We start from the raw sequence: 12,395 nt of genomic DNA on the forward strand, positions 1-12,395 counted from the left end.
TCGCGCCCATCTCTGGAACTTCTTTAAGCAGCGCTCTTAATGCCCTCTCCTCGCGCACCAGGAAACAAAAGGGAAGAAAAAGTCTCTTGCCTCTTCGGCAGCTCCAGACTTTTCCCCGGACTCCCTCCGGGCTAGCCGCGGCGCACCAACCCCTTCAGGCTCTCTTCCTGCCGCCAGCCCCAGTCCTCTCCCTGCGCTCCGACCGAAACCCGATACCCGAGCCTCAGCTCCCAGGCCCGCCCGCTCCGGCGGCCGAGCAGACAAGCCTCTCAGGCTGGTGTGTGCCTGAGGGCACCGATCCTCTGTGCGGGAATCTCTCCGCTTTGCCCTCCGCACCCCTGTTGCTGTGCTCTCCTCGGCTACTCCGAAGCTTTCCCCCTCCGCCACCCGCAGTCTCCGCCCGGGAAGGGGCTTCTAGTGTGTGGAAACCTTTCCTCCTTCACGGCTCCCTCCCACTTGTGCAGGTCCCGTCCCTATCCTTTTGTCTCTGTTTATTCTTTTTTCTTTTGCCCTACCCAGGTATGTGGGGAGTTTCTTGCCTTTTGGGGGGTCTGAGGTCTTCTGTCAGCGTTCAGTAGGTGTTCTGTAGGAGTTGTTCCACGTGTAGATGAATTTCTGATGTATCTGTGGGAAGGAAGGTGATCTCCACGTCTTACTCTTCCGCCATCTTCCTCCGGACCACCGATCATATGGTTTTTATTCTTCAGTTTGTTAATATGGTGTATCACATTGATTGATTTGCGTATATTGAACAGGGATCATCTTGAAGCGGCTACTGGGACAACTTAAGCATCAAAAAGAATAATATCAGAAAAAGAAGAATAACTGCAATGGATTGAAACACAGCAAATATACAGAAAGACATGAACTCATAATGGTGCTAAAAAAAAATGAAGGAAAACTCATTGGCCGGGACTTCCCTGGTGGCACAGCGGTTAAGAATGGTTAAGAATCTGCCTGCCAATGCAGGGGACACGGGTTCGATCTCTGGTCTGGGAAGATCCCACATGCCGCGGAGCAACTAAGCCCGTGCACCACAACTACTGAGCCTGCACTCTAGAGCCCATGTGCTGCAATTACTGAAGCCCACGCGCCTAGAGCCTGTGCTCTGCAACAAGAGAAGCCACTGCAATGAGAAGCCCACGCACCGCAGCAAAGAGTAGCCCCTGCTCGCCACAACTAGAGAAAGCCCACGTGCAGCAATGAAGACCTAACACAGCCAAAAATTAAAAAATAAATAAATAAATAAAACTCATTGGCCAACTTTGGAGGTTGCCAGGGAAACCACTTATTATTCTGTAAATCGGCAAATAGAGGGGGAGACTCAAGTATTTGTCCTGCTTTTCCTGTCCAAATTGTATTTCAGAGTACAGTAACCTCATAGTTGGTTGTTTTTGTTTCCTGTGGCTGCTATAGCAAATGACCACAAACTGCATGGCTTAAAAGAACAGAAATGTATTTTTTCATAGTTCTGGAAGCTATAAATCTGATCAAGGTGTGGACAGGGCCACGCTCCCCCCAAAGCCTCCAGGAGAGAATCCTTCCTGCCTCTTCTAGCTCCTGGTGGCTTCAGGTGTTCCTTGGCTTGTGGCTGCACCCCTCCAGTCTCTGCCTCCATCTTCAACTCACCTCCTCCTCATCTCTGTGTCTGTGTCCCTCTGTCTTTCTCTTATTACTCTTGTCATTGGATTTAGGGCCCATCCCAATAATCCAGGACAATCTCATCTCAAAACCCTTCACTTAATTATATCCGTGAAGATCCTTTTTTCCAATAAGTTCACGTCTACAGTTTCTAGATGGACATATCTTTTTGGGGGGCCACCATCCAACCCACTGCACATGGTGAAAGGAAGCTCTTCCTGGAGCAGTTCCAGCTATTAAGTTCAGAAAGAATAGTCTTGCAACTGAATGAAGAAATGGGCCCAAGAGCTGATCATCACTGGTCCCTAACACCAGCAGATGGAAGGTTGACGGGGTCTTCATACCATGGATTTAAGGACACTTAGCAGGGTTAACGCCACTTGACGTGGAACAAGCTGACATTCTGGGCTTCTTGGAGTACCCAGCACTGCCCATGAGGACCAGTGGCAAAGATAATTTTTTTTTTGAACCTGGATGTAATTAAGGCTTTAACTATAGCAAGCAGTTTTCAGGAAATTGAGAGGATAGAAGAACGTGTATTCACTAAGAAGATATAAGCTCTGTAACAATGAACTCCAAGGACCTCAGAGGAGTATCTGGTGCATAAAGGTGCTCAGTGAAAATGTGCTGAATGAATGAATCCAGACTGTATAAACAAATCTTAAAAATCAATAAGGACCAGCAACCCCAGAGCAAATCAGAAAAGGGGATGAACTGACAATTTACAGAGAGAGAAAATGGGAAGGATCCATAAATACATGAAGAGACTAAATCTCACTAGTAATTAAGGTAATAAAAATGAAAACCTTAATGCGATACCATTTCACACCCCCAGATTGGGATCTGACAATACCACATGCTGCTGAGGATGTGGAGCAAACTTCCTCCTGCTGGTGGGTGTGTGAGCTGGTCCAACAGCTCTGAAAGCACTTGGATGATACTTGCAAAATGTGCATATCCTATGACCCAGAAATCCCACTCCTAGGGATTTACCTTAGAGAAACCTGCGTATATGCATGAGAAACAAAAGTGTTCACAGCAGCATTACTTGTAATTGAAAAATAGGGGAAATATTTGTTAACAGGATCATGTAAAATAACACACTGGGCAGCAGTAAAGAATGAATGAACCAGAACTACACCTACCAACATGGTAGAAAGTCACAAGCAACAAAATAAGTAGCAGGAAAAATATAGTGTTATATTATTTATAAAAGCTGAACAATAACAAGAGAATTATATACCTACATAATTTTAAGGTGTATTTAATAATACACAGTAAAGGTGATTCATAAGAAAAACTCCAAATTCAGAATGTTACCAAATGCACAGTGAGGCCAAAGAAACCGAAATGTCAGAGTTTGGAGCAGAGAAAGATTTGTTGCAGGGCCATGCAAGGAGAATGGGGGGCTCGTGCCCCCAAGACCCTGAACTCCCCAAAGGGTTTTAGCAAAGCATTTTAAAAGGCAAGGGCTTCCCTGGTGGCGCAAGTGGTTGAGAGTCCGCCTGCTGATGCAGGGGACACGGGTTCGTGCCCCGGTCTGGGAAGATCCCACGTGCCACGGAGCGGCTGGGCCCGTGAGCCATGGCTGCTGAGCCTGCACGTCCGGAGCCTGTGCTCCACAACGGGAGAGGCCACAACAGTGAGAGGCCCGCATACCACAAAAAAAATAATAAATAAATAAAAGGCAAGGTGAGGGAGGGGCATTGTTGGTCGTTGCAGACTTCTTGGTGTTGGAATCCTTTGCTCTTGCAGCTGTCCACGTAGGTCAGGTCATGATGTTCCTGTAAACCTCCAACAAGAAAAATGTTACTCTCTGTTCTGCAACTTTTTATCTGTGTATGAATGGAAAAGTGTTATACCCTTAAAAGTCAGAGCCTTGAGAATAGGCTATCCTATATACTTCAGGCTATAGGCAACATTCTTAAATGTAAGCAAAAGTACTAGAATAAAAAGGTTAAAGTAAAAGAAACAGATTTAATATGGAGTCAGATTTGTTCTTCCCTATTACAAGAGTAGTGGTTGCATCCAGCATGGGGAGGGAGGGGTGGGAAGAAAGAGCCCTCAGTTGTGTCTGTAATGACATTGCTTAAAATGGGTGGTGGATACATGGCTGGTCATTACTCTTTGTTAATTACTATTTATTCCTTTTAAAATATGGAATCACTTTCCTACTCAAACCCTCTAATGGTTTCCCATTACACTTTGAATCAGTTCCAAAGCCCTAATTTTGGTCTATATCATTTGGCTCCTGGCTACTTCCTGGACATCTTCTGCTACCACTTTCCCTTTTGCTCACTGAGCTCTGGCCATACCAGACATACCAAATATGTTCCAGCCTCAGGGCCTTTGCATATGCTATTCTCCTTGCATTGAATGTAGGGCATAGGCTCCTACTCTTTCTTGCTATGCTTCTCTACTCACATCTCCACAAAAGCCACCAGACCAGCTTCTGTTTTACCCTAGAGATTGATGATGAGCTTGAGATGACCCTGGCTCTCTTATGAAGCACTGCAGTGGGCTGCTTCTTCATCCTCCTGCCTCAAACTGTGATCCCAGGGTTGGGCCCATTGCTGTGTGGTCATTTAGGGCAGGCGCATCTGTGGATGGGGGAAGAGGTTGTAAAATGGCTCTGGAAAGGATGTGTCATGTAGAAGGTGGGGGGGTACTGTCATTGTGGGTAGAATCGTGGTGGTCTCCAGGGTCCTCTCCAATAAATTCCTGGGCTGGATGAGCCACGTGCTCTCGGCAGCCTCCCTGGGCCACCAGCAGATTCAGACATTGCTCTGGGGAGACACACAACTCCAAGTACAAGGTGTGAGGCTGGTGGAGGCTTTGGGATGAGCTAGGCAGGAATCGGACTCAGCACTGACCCAGCTTCTAGGGACATTTTAATTACATAAAATTAAAACTCACTCACATTTATGTTGTGCTTCAAAAATTACCAAAAGTTCCCACAGACCTTACTGAAAGGCTGAAAATGAAAGTTTTTATAACTTTTATAGAAACTATAAATACTACTGTTTAATTGTATTATTACTTACTGTTAATTTATGATGCTAACTTTTCATTATTACAAATGACACAAGTAGGAATTTGACTGAATTTGGTTTAAAAACTAAAAAACACAACTAAAACAACAAAAACAACAAAACCCCCCAAAACATCAAACACCCAAGGAAAAAGACTAAAATGGCTTCAGGTGGTATTAATTTGGGGCTAATGTTATTTCTCTAGATTGTCATTGTGAACACTTTTTAAACTAAATTGCTGTCAACTTTGTTTTCCAAAAGTTTTCTCCTGGGAGCCGCTGAGGATGGAGGGCACATCCTCTCTCAGTGAAAGAAGAACCCGCTCTTTAAACAGCCTTAAAAACAGCTGCTGGTTGTCAGTGGGAAGAAAGTCACCTGGCCGACTGCTCCCCTCAAGGGAAAGGCTGGGTCCCCCAGGAGCAGAAGCTGGGAAGACCACCCCCCTGAGCAGGCCCTGGGATTTCAGAATTCCAAAACTGGTTTCGGTGAGTTTGTGGTTCTCGAGAAAAGTTTTGAGAAACAAAATATCCCTTAGAAACAGCCCCTTAGCTGTTCCATGGTGTTCTCAGCTGATGTTCCTCTCTCACCAGTGCCAGAAATTTCCCCAAATGCCTTCTGTGTTGGTGCCATTTTGTGAAAAACTAAAGCAAAGGTGTTTGCTTGTGGAGGACGGGTTAGAGGGCTGAGAGGACGGGCTGCGTTTGCAGGGAAGCTGCTGCCCTCCAGTGGCCACTCTGAGGATGGCGAGGTCCGTGCCCAGGGGACCTTGGCTATCCCGTCCACCCCTCCCATCTTTCTTATTGGTAAACTGGGATACACAGGACCCTTAAAGGTCTCCTGTAAGTTACAGGCATATCAGGGACAAACAACACAATGCATGTTCCTGGACTGCCATCCTTTCTCACACAATAAGACATAGGATTGCACTGGGCTATGGTCCCTCTTGCCTCTATGTCCTGCATTTAGAATTTCAAAGCAATGTCACCCTGGATGACAGATACCCAACCGTTCCCACCTACCCTCTTGTCACCTGAGAGGCCGCCTCCCCTGCCCCCCGCTGAATGGACAAGGCTGGCCACTCAGATGCCCCCTCTCAGGCCTGAGTTAGCAACTTGAGGCCCAGCTGACATGAGGCCGTGCAGAGGGGCCCAGGACTGGCACCTGGTAACCCCACACCTCACATAAGTGGATGTTGGAGGAGCAGACACCCTGCCCTCCCAGGGGCAGCTGTGTCCAGAGAGGAGGAGGCAGGTGCTGGAGAGCAGCAGAGAAGGACCTCCAGGCCTCAGAGAGGGGGTCAGTGTGGCTGAGGTGGGGGGTGATGATGACCTGCTGGTGACCACTGGTATGGGCTGTACTTCCTGCCCTTGGAAATCCCACACCCCCTCCCCCCAGGTCTTGACTGAGCAGGTATGATTGCATTTTTCCTCCACAAACACACAATCCCCAACTAAGACACAACACGTCTTATTTTGTTGGAGCCTCAGAAGCAACCAGGGATGCCAGAGGGCCTGGTTTGATCATCTCCAGTTGAAGAAACTGGGACAAGAGAGTGTGCTCTGACACACAGCCTCAGGGAAGCGGGAACTTGAAGTCCTGGGCTGCAATCAATTTCTCGTTGGCCCGTTGGACTGTTGGAACTGACTTAGGGAACAAGTCAGGAAGAGGCATGGTGTTCATTTTCCGGGGTGCAGCTCAGCAGCCTCAGCTCCACCAAGGAAGACCCCTAGGCTGAGTTTTAGGGTGTCAGGACCCCAGCATCTCCCAGAAACATAGTAAATGTCCCTTTGGCCCCTGCTCCAGAGTTCCCCACCCCATCACTGATAGCATAACAGGCTCCTGGGGGTGGAAGCTGAGAGAGAGAGAGGCCCCCCCACTGCTCTAGGGTGGGCTGCTCAAGCACTGGCCCCTCTTTCAGGGGGGACGTGGGAAAAACCTGCTGATCACATCTTTCTTAGAGGCAGACACACATGGGCAAACAGAGCCACCATTAGGCCCTGGATCAAAAATACCAGATGGGACCACTAGCCTTTGTCAAGAATGAAAGGACCCATCATCCATGGAAGGGTCCCCTGAGGCAGTGCCCCCTCCTCACGTACAACAAGGACGTGTCATATGTGCTTCTCACTCTGTCACCCCCTCTCCACCTGGTGAGCTCCACTTCACCCTTCAGGATGCAGTATCCTTACCCACGAGATAGGGCACCCATATCATGCACGTTTAAGAGCAAGGAACAGAGGTGAGGAGGTTAAGCAATTTGCTCCAGGTGCCTCCGGTACCAAATGGCAGAGATAGATCTAGAACCAGGTCTCCTGTTTCTTAGGTTAGTTATCTTTCTACTCATTTCCCATTTGAGGAGAACCACAGGGCTCCTGTCAGAAGTTTATACCATCAGAGATTAAAAATCCTTTGTCGTCAACATGCTTCTCTTTGAATCCCAAAATGTGCTATTGAGCACTTGAAATGTGGCTAGTGCAAACTGAGATGTCCTGGGATTTCACTGACTTAGCATAAAAAATGTCAAATATCTCATTAATAATTATTTTTATGTTGGTTACATGTTGAAATAATGTTTTAGATATGTTGGATTAAACCTAGAATATCATTAAGACTAAAAAAAAAACCCACAAGCTTCTCTTTGAAAATGAAAACACTACAAGGAGTTCATAGATTAGGCTGTTACCAGTTATTTAAATCTCAGTGTGAATTAAATGGCACAGCTCAAGCCCAGGAAATATTTGCAAGGTGAAGGACGGTGATACTTTTCCTTTGGGTTTAGAATGGTGGTTTTGATGAGGAGGAAGAGGTAGGAGTAATTTGGAGTGTCACAGGCTGCTGGAGGGCTAGGATTGATTGCTGAGGGCCTGAGGGTGTTGGCTTGAGGGTTCATGGATACAGTGATGAAAGAGGGTCTGGAAGGTGAGAAGGCGCTGGAAACTATTTTCTCTGTGGTGACCCATGGTCTATTGGCCAAGCCAAGGGTTTAGAGGGCTTCAGAACTGAGCCAAAGGAAACTCCACCTGAGCCTGGTGGGCCGTGAGGCCACCGTACTGAGCCTCATCTCCTTACTGGGCTCTGGGTCTGAATCTAGGAACCTCTGGGGCCACAGAAGAAGGTTTACTAGGGCATCAGTGGGGCTGTTCCTGGAAGGATGGTGGCGGTAGGGGAGGTACAGAGTGAAATGGATATGAAGACACAGCCAAGGTCAGACAGCTCAGGGGCCAGGCTCTGTGGGCAGAGGCAGGGCTGTCTGTGGCTGAGGGGGCATGGCCTGGGACCTCTGAGAGCCCTGAGTGCATGGATAAACCTGTGGATCCCACCCTCCATCACAGGAAGAAGGAACCACACCTGGGCTTTTGAGCACCTATATGGGCCTCAGGGGCTCTGTGGGCATTGTTAGTAAAATAAAATTATGATGTAAGTCTTCCAAATGTGTATATAAAAATAAGCAAAGTTAATCAATATAGCAAAAGAATAGAAATTGAAAAAAGAAAATAGCAAGAACGTATAAGAAGCAAAATATAAAATAAGATGCCAAAGAGCAAAACGTTGATTATAACAAATATAAATGGATTAAACTCTGATATTCAAGGGCAAAGACTCTCAGATTAGATCAAAGAACAAAAAAATCTAGAGCATGTCTAAAACATAAGACACAGAGAGGTTAAAAATACAAGGGTGAGCGCTTACATACCAGGCAAATGCAAACAAAAAGCAAGTCTTGGTTGCTTGAATGTAGAATTCAAGACTAAAAAGTATGAAATATAAGTTGAAAGAGTAGCTATAGCATATATTTGAGATGTTGCGGTGTGATCAAGTTGGTGTTTCAATAGCACTGTCTTCCAAGAAGACAATTTCAAGAGGTTTATTGTACTCGCCATTTTTTCAGTTCCTGGCCAGGAATACCCAATCCTGACCCAGAGCCCCCTTCCTTAGAGGTCTCTGTGAGGAGCAGCTAATTCTCTTCTTCCTCCCCAACAATCAGTCCATGTGCTTTGGGTGGGGTGGTCAGTCAGTGTGCTCCATCCTGCTGGCCACAAGGATTGTTTTCAGGGATACAGTGTTCCAAGTGGTCCAATCAAAGCCAATCCCAGAATTTGGGGGAACTCAACCACAACATGCACAAAACTAAACTCAGGGTTTTCCTCCATAAAACCCAGTATTCTTCTTGTGACCCCAAAGTCTAAATGGTAGCACAATCCATCCAATGAACGATGTAAAACAAAACCAAAACAAAACAGCAAACCATTTAAACATCTCCCTCTTCCTCACCCACCATCCAATCCACTCCTAAGTCCCATTGATCTTATCTCCTAAATATCTCTTAACTCTCTCCGGTTACCTCTATTTTCCATTGACCCCTCTCAAGTCCATCATCCCTTCCCTGGGCTACTAAAGGAGCCTCCTCATTAGTCTCCTTATTTCCACACTTGGTTGCTCAATTCCAATCCAGCTGCTGTCAAAACAACCTTTCTAAAATGGAACGCTGACAGGATCCCAGGGTGAGACTTGAGTGAGGGCCTTGTGTTAGGTTAGGATCATCGGGAAGACTTGTTAAAACACAGATTCCTGGGCTCCACTCCAGAGTTTCTGATTCAGGGGGTCTGGGGGTGGGGGGTAGAATCTGTATTTGTAACAGGCTCCCAGGTCATGCTGACGTAGCACTTGAAAATTGCTAGCGTCGCTTACCTAGTTTACCAGAAGTCTGCACTGGGGTGTGGGTCTAAATCTCCAGTGACCCGTGAAGAATTTCTCTGACTTGTTTTGTTCCTTAAGAAGCTATTTCATTCAGGACTTTTGTTTTCAGAGACAGAAAACCCAAATCGAGCAGGTTTCAGCAACAAAGGAAATCTATTGGTTCACTGAACTGAAAAATTCAGGTGAAGCACAAAAAAATTCGAGCTCAGTGGGATCCCAGCTCACACCATGTCGTCAGAGCTAAGTTCATCCTCCCTCAGCCCTGCCCTCCTCCCTCTGGCCTTGCTCTCACCTAAGTGGTCCCTCACAGGGGGCGCCAGAAGCTCCAGGACTCTGTCCTCGGGGCTCAGCAACCAAGATGGAGAAGTTCCCAAGATGGAGAACTGGAATAGGGACCCCTATCTAAAGTGGGACCCTGGGGAGAATACCTTCAGCAAAAGGGAGAGCGGGACAGGAGTCCACCCAATAAAGGGAGACAGCGTCCAGGTCTCAGATCTAGGCGGAGGGTGAGAAGGTGGGCCTTGAGCAAATAAGCATAAGCACCAGCTGGCCCTTCCCTGGCTTTAGGGTTCAAATTCATATTATCTGTTTGTTAAAAGGACTCAAAAATAAAAACAATAGAAAAACACATACACCCACCTAAACAACAACAACAAAAAAACAAAACTAGAAACTTCTGATGCCTGACAGGACCACACACAAAAATGTTTTCGGGACAATTGCAGATATTTGAACATGGCAGAAATATTAAATGATATGAAGGGCTTACTGATATCTAAAATTTTTTTATGTGAAATAAAAGTATTTAATAAAAATATGACTTTTTTTTTTTTTTTTCGGTACGTGGGCCTCTCACTGTTGTGGCCTCTTCCGTTGCGGAACACAGGCTCCGGATGCGCAGGCTCAGCGGCCATGGCTCACGGGCCCAGCCGCTTCGCGGCACGTGGGATCCTCCCGGACTGGGGCACGAAGCCGTGTCGCCTGCATCGGCAGGCGGACTCCCAACCACTGCGCCACCAGGGAAGCCCGATGACTTTATTTTTAAAAGATCCGTAATGAGGTATTTAGGGATGAAATTCATGATGTCTGTAATTTACTTTAAAATATATCCACAAAGAAGGAGGAGAGGAAATATGGCAAATGTATAAGTGTTTTTTTAAAAAAATCATTACTGGGACATATCTAGGGGTTTGAGGAGACTGAAGCCTTTCAAGACCTGAGAATGAGGACTAGGGGACTGTGACAGGCAGAGCGGGGAATAAGGACTGGAGTCTGGGACCCTCTTAGTTGGTCACATTCTGTGCCCTCACAGGGAAGCAAAGACTCTAATTGCCAAGTCAGGAAAATCAACAGGAGCCCTGACCCCTGTCCACTCCTGTTTCCAACCTTGGCCAATGGTGTTGACCCGTGCCTCTCAGAAACCAAAGCACACAGATCCTCCCCCAGCTGGTGACCTAAGCACAGGGCCAGGGCACCAGCACCCACCAGTCCGTGCACGTACAGACTGCCAGCAGGAAAAGTCTTTCAGCTCAAAGGCCTGGACCACTCTGAAGCTCCCATCAGGATGACGGGAATGATGGGGAAAATGTTCTTGATCAGCGGGGCTCCCTTTCTGGAGCAACGGCATGACCTAGGGTCAGACTCTGGGGACAGAAGGTGGTTGAGACGGTGGTATCTCTCTCTCTCTCTCTTTTTTTTTTTCGGTACGCAGGCCTCTCACTGTCATGGCATCTCCCATTGCGGAGCACAGGCTCCGGACGCGCATGCCCAGCGGCCATGGCTCATGGGCCCAGTCGCTCCGCGGCATGTGGGATCTTCCCGGACCGGGGCACGAACCCGTGTCCCCTGCATCGGCAGGCGGACTCTCAACCACTGCGCCATGAGGGAAGCCCCTCTCTTTTTTATAAATGTATATATATATATATATATATATATATATATAATAAATAAATAAATAAATAAATAAATAAATAAATAAATAAATATATATATAATTTATTTATTTATTTAATGGCTGCACAGGGTCTTAGTTGCAGCATGCAGACTCTTAGCTGCGGCATGCATGCGGGATCTAGCTCCCCGACCAGGGATCGAACCTGGGCCCCCTGCATTGTAAGTGTGGAGTCTTACCCACTGGACCACCAGGGAAGTCCCAGAGACGGTGGTATCTAACTTTGACATAAAAACACAACAAACTGAATGACAAGGGTGAGCATCCTTACAGAGATGCCAGGAAGGTGTCTATGACAGGACAATGGACGGGACAAACACAGAAGTGAGGACCATGGGGCCCACCTGCAAGGAGGGTTTGCGATCAATGTAGGAAGAGTGTTTTATGGCATAAAGCTGCTGACTTCAGTTGCTAACATGAATATGCACGCACTTCATACCGGCCACTATGCAAAGTGCTTTCAACATTGGGTTAGTTCGGGTTCCCCAGAAGCAGAGCCTGAGTCAAGGGCAAGTAGTTCATTTGGAAAGTGGAAGAAAACACGGCAAAGAGTGGAGAAATGATCCTGGAAAGAGCAAGGAGCCCATGAAGGGTGTGTTATGGGGACGGCTACCAACAGGCATCTGTTGCTTTAATCCCAGAAGGTACATGAGGAAACATGTAGAACACACTTGGATCCACCTGGTGGGGGTTGTGGAAACCGGAGCATCTATACACCACCTCCATCAGCCAGCGGTGCAGGGCACCCACCACACAGCTCTTCGGGCTCACCTGGGCTCAGAAAAATGCCTTCAGGTGAAGAGAAGGAAGGCAGACACGGACATACAGTGTCGGCCAGAGCACGCGGAGGGTGTCTGCCCCCCACACGCTGACACATATAATCCTCTCAACAATCCTACAAGGCAGGTGCGAATACTATTATTATTATTATTATTTTTTAAAGAAGATGTTGGGGGTAGGAGTTTATTAATTAATTAATTTATTTTTGCTGTGTTGAGTCTTTCGTTTCTGTGTGAGGGCTTTCTCTAGTTGCGGCAAGCAGGGGCCACTCTTCATCGCGGTGCGCGGGCCTC

At 47.1% G+C, this 12,395-nt stretch overlaps 1 non-coding gene across 1 annotated transcript; it reads right to left on the reverse strand.

Annotated features, from left to right (window-relative positions):
- Window positions 1-11,446: 11,446 nt before the first annotated feature.
- Window positions 11,447-11,519, reverse strand: TRNAV-UAC (transfer RNA valine (anticodon UAC)). Its single transcript has one exon. It is a non-coding gene; the product is annotated as a tRNA-Val (tRNA).
- Between the last annotated feature and the right edge of the window lie 876 nt (window positions 11,520-12,395).

The sequence above is a fragment of the Mesoplodon densirostris genome, chromosome 2 (genome assembly GCF_025265405.1).
Source record: "Mesoplodon densirostris isolate mMesDen1 chromosome 2, mMesDen1 primary haplotype, whole genome shotgun sequence".
NCBI lineage: Eukaryota > Metazoa > Chordata > Mammalia > Artiodactyla > Ziphiidae > Mesoplodon > Mesoplodon densirostris.